Raw genomic sequence first — 18665 nt, 5'->3', positions numbered from 1 at the left:
CCTCCCAGATGTGATGGCAAAGTTAACCTCATCTGCTGCCCCTGCGTGCTGGGGCACTCCACCATGCAAATCTTGCCTGGTTCAGCTGTGTGTGTTCACCTCCACGGTCCTGCCCCGATTCAACCCGGGGTCTTACTATCCTCTAATACCCTTGCCTAGCAGTTCTTTTTAAATGCATGTGTTAATTATCTTGCCACTGCTGTAATTTCTCCCTGTAGTCCATTAATTAAGAGGTCACAATCTAAGAGCATGTTTACCCAATAAGCTTTCTTTTTTAATTATCCTAATTGCTTGGATACTGACAAAGACTCTCTCCCTCCCCCTTTCTCTGAGTGGATTAGGCAACGACATCTGAAAGCCCCACACAATGATGGGTCTGGAAAACACAACACAGAGACACACATCGAGGTGTCTTTGTGCCTCCCCAATGTTCAAACATCAAAGGTCAACAGGACACAAGAGACTGTGTTTGTGTAGCCCTGCAAAACGAAGACACAAATTGCTCTTCATTAATTTATCTCTTAGTCCACGAGGTTAAGATTGGCCTGGAAAAAACATGAGCAGAACTTTGAAACCTTCAGGGGAAGGAGCAAGAAGAGCTGGATGTAGGCAACTTGTTCTGGTGACCATCGAGAGGCTCTCGCTTGAGAGCATCTCTTCCTGTAGCTATGGGGGTGTCTGGGTAAAGGCAAGCGGGGAGAGGGGAGAGGGGAGAGGGGAGAGGGGAGAGGGGAGAGGGGAGAGGGAGATAGAAGACAGAAAAGGGAGATAGAAGACAGAAAAGGAAGATAGAAGACAGTAGGTAAAGACAAACAGGAAAGACAGGCAGAAAAGAAAGAGAAAAGAGAGAAAGGTAAAAAAAGACAGAAAGACAGAGAAGGCAAAAAGATACAAAGGAGAGGAAAGGCAGAAAGACAAAAAAGACAAAAGTAAGAAAAGACAGAAGAGGCCAAGCCAGCCAGGCCCTGCAGCAGAGACCAATCCTTGTTCCCCAAACCCCAGCTGCTGCCCTGCCCCGGGGCACACATCCTGGCAAGCTGATCCAGAAGTCCTTTTTGTTCTCCCAACCTTGCAAAACCCAACAGACCCAAACCTCAGCCACTTCCAAAGGCTTCAGCCCTTCCCTCTGCCAAGCAGTTCAAAGGCAACAGCAGCTGCTGGAATTCCAGGTAGGATTTTAACACAACAATTAGGAGCAAAACTCCTGCTTCACCAGACCCTGAGCCACCATTTGATGTGCCAAGGAGGCTGGGGTGGGTTGGGGTTTTTTCCTGTTGTTGATGTTTTGCTAAAGCCAATGTCTCTTTCAGAGCAGGCACCTCAGAAACTGCAGAGCAGAAGGATAATTACTCAGAAATTGCTTAGGTAAGCGTGATTGATGCATGGTAAATAGATGTTTCCAGCACTTATTGTTTCTTCCTGATGGATTAGGAAGAGTTGTTTAACAGTTCATTTGACCAGTCTCTCCTGGTGTTCCTCGAGGCTGGCTGTGCCAGTCAGCACCAGCAGCTCCTGGTAGTTTAAGTCTCTTTAATAAAGATTAAGATGTCAGAGGTCCTGCATTGCACAAAATCCCAATTTTATTAACTTCTCGCTATCAGCTGCAGGATGAAGTGTGTTTCTTCCCATCTGAACTGAGGCACTTTCTCAAGGGAACAAGCAGACACAGAGCATACACTTGGGAGCCATGGAGTCATGGGATGGGTTGGGGTGGAAGGGACCTTAAAGATCATCCATAGGCAGGGACACCCTACCGCCAGAGCAGGCTGCTCGAAGCCTCATCCAGCCCGGCCTTGAACACCTCCAGGGAGGGAAAAGTTCCTTACTATGAGGGTGGTGAAACACTGGAACAGGTTGCCCAGGGAGGTAGTTGAGGCCCCATCCCTGGAGATATTCAAGGTCAGCTGGACAAGGCTCTGAGCAACCTCAGAGGTCACCTTGAACAACCCCTCTGCAGTCAGCAGGGACACCTCTAACGAGAGCAAGCTGTTCCCCTCACACTCTGCAGGTCTAAGAAGACAACACCGACAGAACAGAGACTACAAGACACTCATTAAAGCTGCTCACAGAAGCACTCAAAGTCCACCCTCTGCCCAGAAGCACAGATAAAGTCCTCACATCATCTCCGTGACCTTAGGCAGCAGCTGACAAAGGAGAACTGCTGAAGGCATGAGCAGCAGGCAGCACCCCAGCACTGTCACTTTGGGACATCTCTTTTCAACCCCCTGTGTGTCACAGTCAGAGGCTCTCACACCACCCAGCTGCAGGTCAGTGACACAAGAAGTGGCTCCTTTCCCTCTGTGCTCCTCAGAGCTGAACTTCCCAAGGGTTTTTGAGAGCTGAGCACTTTGTGCATTGAGCACATTCAGAAGCGAGCCTCTGACGTACTCCTCCTTGTCAGCCCAGTCTATGGCAGGAAGGAAAGCGCTGGCACTGCCTGTACTTTCCCACAACAGGATGGCTCCTGCTGCAAATTCCTCCACAGAAAGAGTTAAGAGGTGGGAAAGGCTCAGTGCAGAGGGTGCTGGAGGGAGCAGAGCTGCACACAGCTTTGCAGTGCAGCTCGGGAGGGTTAAGCTCTATTACTTCTGCTCCCTGACACTGCTAATGGCACTCTCCAACTAATTGCATTTCTATACCCACACCTCCGTCCGGGCAGCAATAAGCCCTTTAATCAAACAGCTTCATCTACTTCTAATTAATTCCATTTCTGTGCCTCTTTAAGAGCACAGGAACATACAAAGATACAGATGATGGAGTGCGTCCCGTTGCCAGCTGACAGCTTCTGCTCTGCTCCAGCCTCCCTCTGTGTGTCACTGCCTTACCCCTTCCGCGGCTCTGCCGCTTCAGACTGAGCAGTCACAGGCTGCAGCGGGTTGGAAGGGACCCTCAAAGGGCATCCTGTCCAACCCCCCTGCACTCAGCAGGACACCTCCAGCTAGAGCAGGCTGCACAGAGCCACAGCAATCTGATCCTGAACTTCTCCAGGGAGGGAGCCTCGAGCACATCCCTGGGCAGCCTGTTGCAGAACTTCCTCCTGGTGTCCAACCTCGATCTCCCCTGCTCCACTTTCAAACCATTGCCCCTGATCCTACCCTCACAGACCCTTCTCAACAGGCCCTCCCCAGCCTTCCTGTAGGTCCCCTTCAGATATTGAAATGCAGCTCTGAGGTCTCCCTGGAGCCTTCTCCAGCCTGAACAGCCCCAACTCTCTCAGCAGGTCCCCTAGCAAAGGTTCTGCAGCCCTCTGATCATCTTTGTGGCCTCCTCCGGACCCTCTCCAGCAGCTCCATGTCTCTCCTGTGTTGGGGGCCCCAGAGCTGGACACAGCCCCCCAAAGACCACAAGGAAGGTCTCTTTTTGTGCCCATCAGAGACCAAATCCATCTTGCATAGAACAATGCAACAAGGGAAGACTATGGCATCAGCTGAGCAAACAGAGGGGGTTGTTTGCCTACCCAGACCCAAAGCCGACACTTTGAGGGCCACCAGCTTTGAAGGAAATGCTGATTCCTCTCCTGCACTGATAAACCAGGTCGATGGAGCAAGGAAGGGGGAAAAAAAGCAAGCTTCCCCCCACCCCCCTAGTATTTAGGGAAGAGAAATCCCTGAGCCATGGCTGTCTCTTTCAAAGGTATGTTATGTACAAAAGGCATGATAAGTGGGTGCTGAATGGTGAGGAGTGGCAATTATCAGTTCCACATATCATTATGGTCTCTCAACTTTTCAATAGCACAGAGCTCCTAATACCATGTTTACTAGAGCAGGTAAAAGGGGACTCTTAGCACTGTGCAAATATGACTTAGCAAAGGACTTTGCTTTCTCACCTATTCTTGGGCTTTTCAAATCAACATTATTAATTGGCTGGCTTATCACTGAGTGCTGTCTGGCAGTTAAAGGATGTTTCCACCCATGGCCACGATACATAGAAACTGAGCAATGTCAGCCCCAAGGACAAACAACTTCCACGTTGAAACACAGAAACGTTCTGACACCTCCAATCCCCCTCAGAGGAGCAGCAAAGCGCTGCCAGCGTTCACCTGCTGCCCCTGGCTGCATCTCCTGGGCTGCCATCCTGGGCTTGCTCTCTTAATTCACCACTCAGCCTGAGCTTTTTAATCTGGATCAGCAAGTTTCCACAAGAGGAAATTCAACTCTGTAAGGAGCTTAGGAGGTAACTTTCAGCCCTTCAGATCAACGTTCTCTTCACCTGCCAGCTCTCCTGAGCACCAAATCCACTTGAAAATGGGGGGGGGGGGGGGGGAGGAGGGAATATTTGGCTGATAAGGAGACTTGAAAGTAGAGAGCACAAAACTTAGCAGTACTGCTGAAGAGAGAACAAAATAAGTGTAAAGGAAGAAGAAAATCACTGACTGCTGCCACCCCACACACCCTGTGTGCTCAGCCTGCACCTGCAGCCCTCAGAGGCAATGCAGGGGCTGCTCCAGCTCCTCATCACCCTACCTGCTGCTTCCACACTGATCAACAACAGAAACTTCGAATGCCATAAGCCTTGCAAGGCTGGGGAGGATCCCAGGGAGCTTCCACAGCCAGGCTGGTGTCAATCTAGAGCAGCCTGGCAGCTATGCCTCTAAGCCTCTCCAGAGCTGTCAGTGCAGATATTTTACCTCCTCACACAGAATCACCAAGGTTGGAAGAGACCTCAAAGATCATCCAGTCCAAGCTGTCACCACAGACCTCAAGACTAAACCATGGCTCCAAGTGCCACATCCAATCTCCTCTTGAACACCTCCAGGGATGGGGACTCCACCACCTCCCTGGGCAGCACATCCCAATGGCAAACGACTCTCTCAGGGAAGAACTGTGTCCTCACCTCCAGCCTAAACCTCCCCTGGCACAGCTTGAGACTGTGTCCTCTTGTTCTGGTGCTGCTTGCCTGGGAGAAGAGACCAACCCCCACCTGGCTACAACCTCCCTTCAGGTAGTCATAGAGAGCAATGAGGTCACCTCTGAGCCTCCTCTTCTGCAGGCTAAGCAACCCCAGCTCCCTCAGCCTCTCCTCCCAGGGCTGTGCTCCAGACCCCTCCCCAGCCTTGTTGCCCTTCTCTGGACACCTCCAAGTCTCTCAATGTCCTTCTTGAACTGAGGGGCCCAGAACTGGACCCAGGACTCGAGGTGTGGTGTCCTGCCCTGTGAGCCTGCTCCAAACACTAAAGCAACATCAAACCCCTCCTGTATTTGGTTTTTTCCCTTAAACATCTAACCCAAATCTTTCTTGCCACGAGGCTGCCACCTTCTCACCTGGTTCTGATGGAACCTTTAGGTTAATGCAGAGCAGGAATGTGGGCTGCAGCTGTTTGCTCTGCACAATCACATCTGCTTGCCTTGCAACGTTTTCCAACAGGAGCACGACCAGCAGTTGTTTATTTAAAGTGTTTCTGCTCCTTTTGCAGGAGGTTTCCCTCTGCCACCACACTGCTTTGCAGTTGTGACCCCCTGAATGAAGCTGTTCAGCAGGGGGCTGGGTTGGTTCTCTCCCCCTCCCCCCCCCCCCTTTTTTTTTGCCATATAAAGGAAATGGTGATTCATTCAGGTAGATATTTAAAGGAAAATCAGCCAAATATTTGCTGTGCTGTGTCAGCATGGAAAGGGGGAGCAGGGCACATGCAGGTGAGCTGGTTTGGCTGAGGGAAAGCCAACGGGGGGAAGAAGGGCTGCTCACAAAAGGAGATGCTGGCTGTGTCAATACAAAGAGAGGAGGATGGCTGTTCACAGGTGGGCAAGACAGCTCCCAAAGAGCCATCTGCTGTAAGGCAGTGTGGGACACATCTGAACCTCACAGAAAAAGAGAGGACAGCAAGCACAAGAGGAAGCAGAGCCACAGGATGGCCTGGGGAAGGAGAGCAACAGAATTTGTTTCCCACCCAAAGAGAGTCCAGCAGAGTTTCTGACTGACTGTGGATATCAGCTGAACCACAGAGCTGCAAAACATCTACTCAGAGAATCGTGGGGTTGTTTGGGTTGGAAAAGCTCTCTGGGATCATCCACTCCAACCAGCCACCCAGCACCCCCATGGCCATCAAACCATGGCCCCAAGTGCCATGTCCACACCTCTCTGGAACACCTCCAGGGATGGGGACTCCATCACCTCCCTGGGCAGCCTGTTCCAATGCCTGACCACTCTTGCAGCAAAGGAATTGTTGCTCCTCTCCAAGCTCACCCTCCCCTCAGCCTCCCCTGCTCAGCCTTCCCCCTGGCTCTCCCTGAGCCTGGGCACACAACCCCTTCCCTAAAACCAGGAAGGTTTTCCTCTGGCACAGGAAAACCCAATTTGCACTCAGCCCAGGAGAGCTGCACAGGGCTGTGGCCATCTGAAGGCACTTTGAGGCAGAGCCCAGACCTGGCAGTATTGCAGGTCAGGGCTTTGGGGGGTTAGGATTCCCTTTGTACAACAAATCACTGGCACAGGGAGTTGTTATCCAGGATATTTACCACTCCCTATCTAGTCCTCTTCTGAAACCTGCTCCTTGTGCCAACCCTATCAACGTTTGTGGCTCTGCTTTGCTATGGAACAAGCCAGCTAAGAGATACTGAAAGCAAAAGGCCTTGCTCTTTAATTCTACTAAACCTCTGCAAGAAGCAAAACACCCAGGGAAAGCCTGGCCCAGCTCCTGAGGCATTTCTGGACTTGCAGTGTCAGAGAAACCAAAGAAGTCCATTAGCTTCTTTGCTCATTATTGAGCTGCACAAACTTCTCACACTTGGAGGCTTTGGCTGCTGGTACAAACAGAACAGAGACAATACAGCAAAGGGAACCTATTTCTGGGCTATTTCCAGCCCAGTTACTGTGAGGAATTAGAAGAAATTAATGTAAAAAACAAAACCAAAACACCTCAAAAGGAGCTGTTTGCAAAGTTTTCATCAGAGGTTTTCAGCCCAAAGGGGTTCTGATGCATTTCAGAGATGCATCCAAACTTGTGAGTGAGTCTCCAAACCAAACAAGACTGCAAACTCTGGTGTTCAGCAGAGAGTCCTTTGCCAACCTTCCTATCATGCAGGGAGAGAAGAAGGGGAAGAGAAAGAAGGGGAAGAGAAAGAAGGGGAAAAAAAGAAGGGGAAGGAAAAGAAGGGAAAGGAAAAGAAAAAGAAGGAAAAGAAAAAGGAGAAAAAGAGGAAAAGGAAAAGGAAAAGGAAAAAAAGAAAAGGAAAAGAGAAAAAGAGAGCAAGCAAGAGCCATCTAAAAACCACCCCAGGCTAATCTGCTCTCGTGGTCATGGCCATTTTGCCAGCCTCCATCTGTGTCACACTTTGAAGTCACAAGAAGAGCAAACATCCACAGAGCAAATGGCTCAGCTTTGGTCTAGGTTCAGGAGTATCAGAGCCATGCAGCAGCATTGAGTAAGAAACTGATTCCTCTGCCTTGGCTGCCCTGAGGAAATGCTACCTGGATGCTAAGGGTTAAAATGTCTGCTCCTTGATAGTAGGATTTCTTCTACCTGGACTTAAATCACTTTTAAAAGAGCAGAACTGATCATACAGCAACCTGGGCATGAAGCTGTGGAATGCTGTGCTGAAAGCAGCCCAGCTGCAGGAGGAGGAGAGGGTTTTGCTGGGTACCACTGCTGCAGGCATCAGCTATGTGCCCAGGCAGCACTGCCTTGGCCACCTCAGTAGGAGCAGCTGGATGAGAGGGGATGGATTGAAGCTTGAGGAGAGCAGATTGAGCCTGGAGATGAGGAAGAAATTCTTGCCAATGAGGGTGGGGAGGCACTGGCACAGGCTGCCCAGGGAGGCTGTGGCTGCCTCCTCCCTGGGGGTGTTCAAGGCCAGGCTGGATGAGCAACCTGGGCGGGTGGGAGGTGTCCCTGCCCATGGCAGGGGTTTGGAGCTGGATGATCTTTGAGGCCCCTTCCAACCCCAAGCCATTCTATGACTCTTAAGGCCTCTCCAGCTCCTCCAGCAGGGTCAGCCAGGCTTTCCCAAGGGCAGTGCAGACAAAGGGAGGTTTGCTGGGCAGGAGGTGCGCTGCTGCCTGCAGCAGAGCCATCGGAGCACTGCTGAGCATATGGTGAACATCAGAACTGGAATGGAAGGTGGGACCCCATTCAAAGGAGAAGTTTTCATTGGCAACAACACCACCAAAAAAAGGCAGCAAATATAAACTGCCAGGAATACATTTGGGTTGGAACTTCTGATGCTCTAGTCATCAGAAGACAAAAAGCCTGAAAGAAATTGTTTGACTTAAAGGGGGCCCCCACAATCTACTGATGGATGACTACTGATCCTCCCTGCCTAGACACAATAACCCAAAAGGATTGCTCCAGACCTCTCTTCCTAACAGGAATTAAGGTGAAAAGGGGAAAATTCACCCACATTAAGCATCTGAGCTGAAAGAGAATTCATGGTGGCAGAATCCTGGCCACTCCAACTGCAGCCAGCCTGAAGCTGAGTGTCTCAGCAGCCTGACAGTGTTGTGGTTTTTACTGAACAGATCCACACAGCAAGCAGGGCCTCAGCACAGCTGACCTCCTTGCCCAAGGCTTTCAGGATTCACCCTTCTGAAGATCCCCAGGACAGGGGAAATGATTAATCTCCATTTGGAGGCAGCAGTAGCTGAGTGAGAGGCTGCTTCAATTTGCCAACAGAACTCAGCAGGTAGCCCCAAGCTATTTCTGGGCATAACTGCAGCAGGAGGAGGGGGAAAAAGAAAGTTAAGGAGATATGAAGGGAAGTGAGTGAACAAGGGGAGCCTGCACTTGTCTGATCTCTGTGTCATTGCAGGGGGAAATATGAGAAAGGAAAAGTCATCCTGAACAAGGTTTGCATTAATTTCCTAAGGAAAGGAGAATTCTACCACTGATGCAGCAGCACCTCTGTGACCTCTCAGAGTCTCCACAGGAGGAAGATCTCCTCTTCTGCTGAACATGAAGACTGAAATTCCAGGGGAAACAAAGAGAAACAATTCCTTTAGGACTGGTGATTTATTCTCCTGCAACAGAAGGCATCGGTGCAGCAGGCAGGGCCTAAGATGCTCTGAGTGCAGATAGGTCCTGTCTCTACAGGTATGATTAATGAGCTGGAAAAGTGCTCAGCAGCAACTGAAACTCCCTCATCTCTGAGGCCAGGCCCCTAAAATCATCAGGAAGATTAAGAGGTGCCTCACTATGACAGCAGCTTCCTTCACTGCACTTCACCTGCTCTGCTCTGGAAGAGGAAATGGATCACAACAAGGTCAGCCCAGTCTCTGCTCCTCTGTTTCCCTCCCAGAGCTCCACCAGAGGAGTGTGGATCAAGAGAGGGCACTCTGCCCCTTTGCTCTGCTCTGCTGAGACCCCACCTTGAATACTGTCTCCAGTTCTGGTGTCCCCAGCATCAGAAGCACACAGAGCTGTCAGAGCGAGTCCAGAGGAGGGCCACAAGGATGCTCCAAGGGCTGGAGCAGCTCTGCTGTGAGGAGAGGCTGAGCACATCCCTCATGTACCTTCCCAGGACGGTGAGAACAAGCTGGTGGCAGCGTGCTGGCAGCTCCCTCCTCCACCTCAGTATCGCTTACAGCCTCCTGCTCCCAGCCCAGCCCAGCCCGGGGCCGGTTCCCAATGCAGAGTTCATTCCAGACCTCCTCCCAGCACGCCTGCCCTTGGCATCCCCAGAGGAAGGGCAGAGCAGGCTGAGGTGGGGGTTACCTTCCACTCTAACACACAGCTTTGAAACCCCAGAGGCTACCATTCCCAAATTTGTGATGTTTTGTCTACTCTGGTGATTTAAGGTTTGTCAGAAAATGTCAGAGAGGCCACGGGGCCAAGGGCTTCCTGATGACTGAGGATTTTCTTTCACATGACCTTCCTGAAGTTGATTTTGGGCTCCAGACAGTGCTGCCTTCAGCTCTGACAGGGGCCGGCTGGCAGCAGATTCATGAGGATCTCTGGGGCATTCTGGCATTTTTAAACTGAGCAGAGGCTGTAATGCCTCCTAATCATCCAGAATATTATTTCACTGGGATGTAAATGCCAGCCTTTGAGTGTGCAGCTCTGAGAGTTAGCAAAGGGGGATTGGGGGGAGAAAGAGAAGGGGGGGATGGGGAGGGAAGAGAGAGAGAGGAGGTGCTCAGAGGTATGCAAACAATTAAACCCCAGGGGGAAGCGCTGCAGAAAGCCCTGTCTGGAGTGCTCTGAATTTCACACGTGGGGTTTGCACCAAGGAATCACTGCAGCACACACAGAGGGGAGCAGGGCAGGAGGGGGAGTGTGCAGCTGGCCCTGCTTGCTTTGTCCTCGCAGAGCCAGGAGCTTGCTCCCCAGGACTCAGTGTGGCTCTCACACCATTTAGGAAGCTCTCTGCTAGCAAAAGGTTGCTAAATCTCAGTTTGCAGACAGCTTTAGCTCAGCTGAAGATTGCTCAGCCAAAATGTCTCAATAAGCCTCTTGTCTCCCCTCACACAGAATCCTAGAATGGGTTGGGCTGGAAGGGGCCTTGAAGATCATCCAGTTCCAACCCCCTGCCATGGGCAGGGACACCTCCCACCAGCCCAGGTTGCTCAGGGCCTCATCCAGCCTGGCCCTGAACACCTCTGGTGGGAGATGTCCCTGCCCATGGCTGGATGATCTTGAAGGTCCCTTCCAACCCAAACTGTTCCACGAATCTCTGACTCTCTGGAGGTCTCTTCCAAGCTCTCCACTCTCTGTTTCCAGGCAGAGACGCAGCACATCACCAACCCAAGCTGCCCTGAGGGGGTTGGGTTTGTCAGGGGAGCAGCCTCTTGCCTTCTCACTCCCAGCCACTTGTGGCATGGGTTTGTTAATAACTGGAGGCCACCAAAGAGCTGTGTGCTTCTGTCTGAGATGCCTTACACAATGACAAGGTGACCTCTCATAACTGTCTCTGCCTGGAGTTAAAGGGACACCTTTATCTGCAGAGATACTGCTCAGCAGATGCCTGTCCTCTGGAGCAGTCTATAAATAGCTCAGTGACACACTTTGGACACTTCCCTCTCAGAAAATGAGGCAGCAGGTTGTAAATTGGGGCTAAAAGAGCAAATGGTTTGCTCTGGTTTGCTCTGCCTGCAGAGATTTCAGTGTGAACTCTCCTGGAGTGGGAGGGAAAGAGCCATCTGAGCTTACAAACAGCTCTGGTTCCAGCTTGGGTCTCAGAGTGCTCACACCAGAGCCACGCTCTGCATTGCCTTGGCCACAGAGAACACAGAGAGCTGCCATCAACCACCCCAGCTGCTACTGCTGGAACCACTACAAATGGAGCTGCTGCCTGCATCCTTTTGGGATGCACTTGGCTGCAGCTGACTGGAATGGACTGGAGCAGGTCAAGGGAGGTTCTCCTTCCCCTCTGCTCTGCACTAGGGAGACCACATCTGGACTATTGTGTCCGGTTCTGGGCTGCCCAGTTCAAGAGGGACAGGGATAGACTGGAGAGAGCCCAATGGATGCACTCCTGTGTGACCTGCCCTGGGTGATCCTGTCCTGGCAGGGGGGTTGAACTCAATGATCTCCAGAGGTCCCTTCCAAGCCCTACCAGTGTAGATCCTCTATGGCAAGAGCCATCTCCACCACTGCTACTCTTCTGATTTACAGGTCCAACCTCCCCTCTTTCTGGAGCCCTCTTTCTGGAGCCATTTGTCACACACACACTCTGCCACCCAGCCCAGACCTCTGCCCCCCAGAAAATTAAGCACACAAGAGTTATTCCTGCAAAATGGTTTAACCATCACTTTCTCCACCAGCATTGCCTTACACCTTTTTGGGGGGGTTCTCTGTGTGTGTGTGTGTGTTAGTTTTTACTTCACAGGCTTCATCTCAGCAAAATCAAGGATGCAAACTTCTTAGGAGTACTTAGTTTCCATGGAAACCTAAGCTGACCGCAACATTATTGTTCTCAAGAGGGAACTGACTTTACTATATGTTCATTCAGTGAATTAATGGACTCCTGGTCCTTTTATGAGCAGCTCTCCAACAATGGAAAGAGAGAAATGTTATAAAAAAGCCTCTCAGAGGACTGTCCACCCTTTTGTCCAGGGCTTACCGGAGTGACGCAAGGCTATTCACCCAAAGATTACAAAAATCAACTCCAAGCTGCCCCTGTTTGTGGCAGCTAAACATACCTTTAGCTCCCAAAGATACGACCCACCCCACAAGCAAATTAAGGCTCTTTCCCCAGGCAGCCGCTGGAAGGCAAGGCTGATGTGCAAACCGGGCTCCACGGCGCTGCTGCTGCTCCACCTCCCTGGGGCTGGGAGGCATCGCTGACCCTCAGCTTCGGTGCCTGTGCAGTGCAGACTTCCAGCTCTCCACACTGCTTTGCCAAGTCCATGCTTGGCCTTTTCTTGAAGCTAACTTTCAGCCCACTGAAGCAGCTGCCATTTAAAGAAGAATCCTCTCTGGCTTCAGGGATATTTCTTCATCTTTAAGGTCCCCCTTCAAACCCAGCCCAACCCATTCTATGAGTCTAAGATCTTCGTGCACCCTGAGGGACACCTCCCCCAGTTTCAGTGCTTTGAAATCACTTTTCAGACTTGCTGAGAACTTGCACTCCCTGCCCAGCTTTCATCTCCCAGCAAGGATGAGAGGTGACTGAAAAGCACCAAAACTGGAGGGGGGTGGTTCTGCAGTGGGCAGAAAGATGAAGAAATATCAGAGGTTATTGGGGGCTTAAATCTTTGCTAAGCCTTTTGGAACAGCTTTTATTAGATAGAGATAAGAGATAGAGAGATAAGGAGTAGACCAGAAGGAGATAGATAAGAAACAGACAAGAAATAGACCAGAAAGAGATAGATAAGAAACAAACAGGAATTAGAGAGATAAATAAGAAATAGATAGATAAGAAATAGGCAAGAGATAGATAAGAAATAGGCAGATAGATAAATAGACAAGAAATGGATAGATAAGAAATAGACAAGAAATAGATAGGAAATAGAGAAGAAATACATAAGAAATAGGAAATCAGTAGAGAAATAAGAAATAGACAAGAAATGGATAGGTAAGAAACAGACAAAAAATAGGAAATAGGTAAGAAATAGATGGATAGGTAAGAAATAATAAATAGGTGGATAGATAAGAATTAGACAATAAGTAGGTAGATAAGAAATAGACAGGGAATAGAGAAGAAATACATAAGAAATAGACAGGAAATCAGTAGATAGATAAGAAACAGACAAGAAATAGATAGGAAATAGATAAGAAATAGATGGATAGATAAGAAATAGACAATAAGTAGGTGGATAGATAAGAAATAGACAAGAGATAGATAGATAAATAAGAAATAGATAAGAAAGAGATGCACAGATCAGAACTGGACAAACCCCAGGCAGACAGCTAAGGAAACAGACTGCCAGCATGCATGCAGTGTGAAAATGCAAATGCATTTTGTGCCGAGGTGCTGCCACCCCAAGAAGTTTGCCCAGCTGAAGTTCAAACCTGAGCCACTCTCCCTCCTGCATGTGGAATATTCTGCCAGGGCTGTGCTGAGCCTGGGGCTGTATGGCCTGGCCAGTAATTGCTGCACAAAAGACAGTTAACAGTTCCCTTGCTCTTCTCTAACTACCTTCCTGACTGCTTATTGAAGTCTGATTTCTTACTCCTCTGGGTCATCATTCATCAGCCCTACGGGTCCCGCGGGGAGAGCCCGGCCAGACCTTTCCATATCCCTGGTTGCCAGAGGCCATTTCTGACGGCCCATGATATAGAAAATGTCTTCACAGGCAGCCGTGGGGACAGACCCTGCTTATAATACCCAAATAATCATTTTGCAAATTATCATAATTATCAATCAATCATCCTGGGTGAACAATGTGGTTCTGAAGTATCAGATGGTTCCTGTGACCTGTAGCATTTGGGATATAATAATAAACCCAGAGAGATTTATGGCCCTATCTGGCTTTGCATCTGGGCTGCTCTGACTTCTGCTTTAGGACTAAGAGCTCTCCATCCACCCAGGTTTGTGGTGTAGCTGCTTGATGCTTTCTGAGAGGCCCAGATCTGGACTCTCCCCCAGCAGCTCCACTTGGGAAAAGATCTTTGTGATTTGGGAGCAGAGAATAAATTACTGCAGAAATTGCTTGTAGCCTCTGGTGTCATCAGCACCGTGCTAGCAGCTTCCAGCATTTGGGGGAAGCCAAAATAAGGAGGGGGGTGGGGTGGCTGTGTGGAAATGGGGTCTGCCTTCAGGTTCTGTTGCTGTGTTCTGCACAATGCCAGCCTGCATCCAGCTCTTTGGAAGCTGATAGCATCTCCTGCTCCCTGCGTGGAACATTCCTGTTAAGGGATAAATCCAAGCTCTCCAGAAAGTCAAAGAATAAATTTAAAGCCCTTTGCCCAATGCCTATCCTATTGGATTTTGATAAGACAGCTATTGAGCTTTAATAATGTCTCCTATCCTTTTTCAGCTGGCCCTTAACATGTCTCTTTATTTGTCCCTAAAGCCTCTTCAGCGATGCCTTTTTATTACAAGTCTCTCAGCTTGCTCTCGAGGGAGACAGGGTCGACAAGAGTGATAGATAGATAACTCTATAGATTATCTCCCACAGATGTTTTCTCTCCAGTAGCCCCTCAGGCTATTCCCTCTAAGTAAACAGAAACTAAATAGAGAGCCTACTGAAGAGAGAAGTCCCTGAGGTCTCTTGTCACCACAGCCAGAGAAACAGCCCAGCCAGAGGAGCCTGGCTGGGAGCTCTGCACACAGAGCCTCCTTCAATGTGATCCTCAAGCCAAAGTGACTTTTAGAGGAGAGAGAAATGCGCCCAGCACTGCTCCTTGGGAAGCAGAGAGAGATGGCTTGTAATGGCCACTGGCCCCCGCTTCCTGCCGGAGGAAGTGGAAATCCTTCATCTGCCTCTCAAAGGTAAATCAGACTCACAATGAAGATAATGATAACAAGCCCCCACCCCCCCACCCTTTCTTCCCCCAGCCCCCCCCCCCAGTGTAGTAAAGAAGCTGAGGAAGTCCAGAGCAGGAGAGCATGGGAGCTGCTCTCTAAGCAAAACAAACAGCCTGGCATGGGGGGAAAAAAAGGACATTTGGGAATATAGGACAAGGTGCCCACAGGTACCACCCCTGAGCACATCCCTGACTGCATGCAGGCAATCTCCTGCTTCAGCACAGCTCTCACAGCTAAGTTCTGTTCTAACTGCACACAAAGGCTGAGGAGCTTTGTGCAAGAGAAACCAAGACGAGGCAAAAACTCCTTTAGGGGTCATGAGCCCACAGCACAGCAGCTTTCCAGGTAAGGAAAAAGGATCCTGGATACAGATCCTGCAATAGCAGTGCCAGAAAGCTTCCTTCCTGTGAGACAGCCACTAGCAAACAAATCAGCCTCCTGCTGCTTGTGATCCCAGCAGAAACAACAGGGACACTACCGAAAAGTACTGGGCAGAGAGGGGGGAAACGCTTCTTATTTTGCTCCCAGGCAAAGAAAGGCCTCTTCTGTGGCACAAGAATGTATCTTACACGAGATCACAGTCTCTGCCCTGCTGCATCCTCACACTTCCCACTTGCCCTTGCAGTTCAGGACAAGTTGCCTAAGAGTTTTGTTTTGCCTTTTTCCTGGTAGGCTTGAGCAGAAATAATCCTGGGCTCGGTTTCTAAGCAGAGAGGCTTCCTAGGCACCTGGTAAGACACTGGCACAGGCTGCCCAGGGGTGTGATTGAGGCTCCATCCCTAGAGACATCCAAGATCAGACTGGATGTGGCCCTGGGCAGCCTGATTTAGTTGGAGATGTCCTTGCTGAGTGCAGGGGGGTTGGACAAGATGCCCTTTGAGGCTCCCTTCCAACCCGATGCAATCTGTGAATCTTCCTGTGCCTCTCACCACACTTCCCTTCCCTGCTCTATTTTTTCCCTCTTTTACTCTTTTTTTTCACCCTCTTTTACTTTTATTTGGTGTGCTTTTACTCTTTTTTTCCTCTTTTCCTCTTTGCCCCCTCTTTCTTTATTTCCCCCCCTTCTTTCCTTCCCCCCCCTTTCTTTTTTCCCCTCTTTCCCTGTTTTTCCCCCCTCTTTCCCTCTTTTCCCCCCTCTTTCCCCCTTCTTTCCCTCTTTCCCTCTTTTTTCCTCCTTCCCTCTTTTACTCTTCTGTTTTTTTTACTCTTTTACTCTGTTTCCCCCCATCTTTACTCCTTTTTCACTCTTTCTTTTTTTACCTCCCTACTTGAGATGTTTTTTCCTCTTTCTAGTCCTTGTTGCCACCCACTGCTCAGCCTGTGATCCAGCAGTGACAGAAGCCACTGAGGATGGTCTCCCACCTTGGCTCTGCTTTCCTTCCCTCCCAGTTTAACCCAGCCCACCCACTACTGGTACATTTGTCTTCAGTCACCTTCTCACCACTGACTTATCTCTGAAGGAACAGGAATAAATTGAAGTCAAACCTCAACTATTGTGTCTGCAGGGATATGACAAGGGAATGATTTAGAGAGGTTGGCAGAGGAAACCTTCTCCCCAAGAGGCTTTTGCAGCACAGGAGCGAAATGCTGGGGCGCTGCCTGCCAGCAGTTGCTCAGATGCTGCAGAAAGGGGAGAGGATGATTTTTCATTCTTTATTTCCCCCTTTTCTCTGACTGAAAAGCTGTCCAGCAGTAGTCTTTTCACAAGCCATAAAGTTTAGACTTGAACTCTTTACCTTACTGCTTTGACCTTTTCTCCCCTAGCTGTAAAACCCTACTGCCCATCCTTCCAGAAATTTATCACCTCATAAACTCCCACGAGTGCTCCTCTACAATGCATTTCGAAGACAGCAGTGGAAGGCCAGGCCTTCCCCCGTGTCAGAGATCATAATTGTCCAGTTTTATACCTGCTGGACAGGAAAAGGCTGCATGGGCACAGTAATTTTTTCAGAGCCCTGTCGGTTTTGCACCTTGAAATGCCAGCAGGGGAGTTTAAATACCGGCCCATGCAGGTGCAAAGCTGCCAGCCTACTGTTCCTCCTAGCCCTGCCTCATCCCATGCCTGCTCTCTTTAGGCTGAGTGAGGGTCTGTGGAATTTATTTGTGATATTGGTAACCAAAGGCTGCAAGGAAATAGCTGAGCAGTGGTGAGCTGTGGAGAATTGGCTCCATCCCTCTGCTAAGTGCAGGGTGATAATAAGAAGCTGCCACCTTGTCACCAGCTCTGCTCAGACAAAAGGATCCCACAGAGGCACAGACAAACACCAAATGAGTTATGGAGATGAACAAGGTAAAAAGTTCAGCAGGACTGGGACAGGTCCTCTGCAAGGTCACTGGGTGGTCAGAGGAGGTTTGGGGTTTGGGAGCCTGGCTCTCAAAAGAAAAGCTGATTTGCCCCCCCATGGCAAGCACAGAAGGGCCCACACTGGACAGGGGGCTCAATACCTTTCCCCAAACTAACTTTGGAGCCTGACAAGGATTGTATTTCACTTTGTTTGGCAGAGTGAAACAAGTGTTTCCTTTTAGCTTTCAGAGCTAAGGAAAGGTACAGAAGGTGGCCTGAATGGATGAGGAAAACCAGCAGTTGCTGCAAATCCACCGTGCTCCACTCCCAGCAACTCAGAGTTTACCAACAGGACTGTGAGGATCCATCGTGAGACAACTGCACATGAAAAGAGTCACAGCCTGCTCATTACTGCAGCGCAGAAGCACCTCCTCCAGGCACCCAGAGAGCCTCCAATCAAAGGGGACTGGGAACACACTGCCTTAGGGAAGCTGCTAACAAAAGGATAGCCAGGGAGAAAGGAAGGAAGAGAGAAAGGAAGAAATGGAAGGAAGAGAGAAAGGAAGGATGAGAGCAAAGAAGACAGAAAAGAAGGAAGAGAGAAAGGAAGAAAGGGAGAGAGGGAGGGAGGGAAGGAGGGAGGGAGGGAGGGAGGAAGGGAGGGAGAGAGGGAGGGAGGGAGGGCGAGAGAAGAAGGGAGGAAGAAATAGAAAAGACAAGACAAGGAGAGGAGGAAAAGAAAAATAAAAGAGGGAAAAAGAATGAAGGACAGATGGAAGGAAGGAGAGGGAAAGAGAGAGGGAAGAGAGAGGGAAAGAGAGAGAGAGGGAAAGAGAGAAAGAAAGAGAGAGGGAAAGAGAAAGAGTAAGAAAGAGTAAGAAAGAGAGAAAGAAAGAAAGAGAGAGAGAGAAAGAGAGAAAGAGAGAAAGAAAGAGAGAGAGAGAGAAAGAAAGAAAGAGAGAAAGGGAGAAAGAAAGAGAGAGAGAAAGAAAGAGAGAAAGAAAGAGAGAAAGAAAGAAAGAAAGAGAGAAAGAAAGAGAGAAAGAGAGAAAGAAAGAAAGAAAGAAAGAGAGAGAAAGCAAAAAAGAAAGCAAGAGAAAGACAGACAAGCAAGCAAACAAGCAAGCAAGCAAAAGTCACTTCAGTGCTGCTGAGCCCAGCGTAGGAGCCTGGCTACTGAAGCCTGCAGTGCTGAGGCTGCCTCCCAGCCCCTCTGCAGACATCTCTCCAGCTGGGCTGTATTTGGAACACATTTTCCTCCGGTCACTATTAGACTTTAAGCATCACAACGTGACGAAAAGCAGCAGCAATTCATCATCTGAGGCAAATTTTATCCTTTCAGAGGTTTCTGCCTTTCCCCTTGGCCTTCCCAGCAGCCTCTTTCTCACAGGCTGGAGCGGCCTCTAGAAACGTAGCACCTTGAACAAAGGAGCAATGCTTTCTGTTACTGGAAAAGAGGTAAATGAGGGTTTGGACTGGGAGCTGTGTGTGTTGTAGCTGGCTCCAGGAACACTTCAAGCTATTGTTTTCCTTTTCCAGAA

The 18665-nt window shown here is 49.6% G+C and overlaps 1 protein-coding gene across 2 annotated transcripts in view; it reads right to left on the bottom strand.

Moving 5' to 3' along the window:
* Nucleotides 1–18665, bottom strand: part of PRDM16 (PR/SET domain 16) — a 283417-nt gene that overhangs the window by 111838 nt on the left and 152914 nt on the right. The window lies entirely within an intron of this gene.

The sequence above is a fragment of the Dryobates pubescens genome, chromosome 33, assembly GCF_014839835.1.
Source record: "Dryobates pubescens isolate bDryPub1 chromosome 33, bDryPub1.pri, whole genome shotgun sequence".
Taxonomy (NCBI): domain Eukaryota; kingdom Metazoa; phylum Chordata; class Aves; order Piciformes; family Picidae; genus Dryobates; species Dryobates pubescens.
Note: the sequence above shows the minus strand (reverse complement) of the source record. Positions and strands in the feature narration are given on the sequence as shown.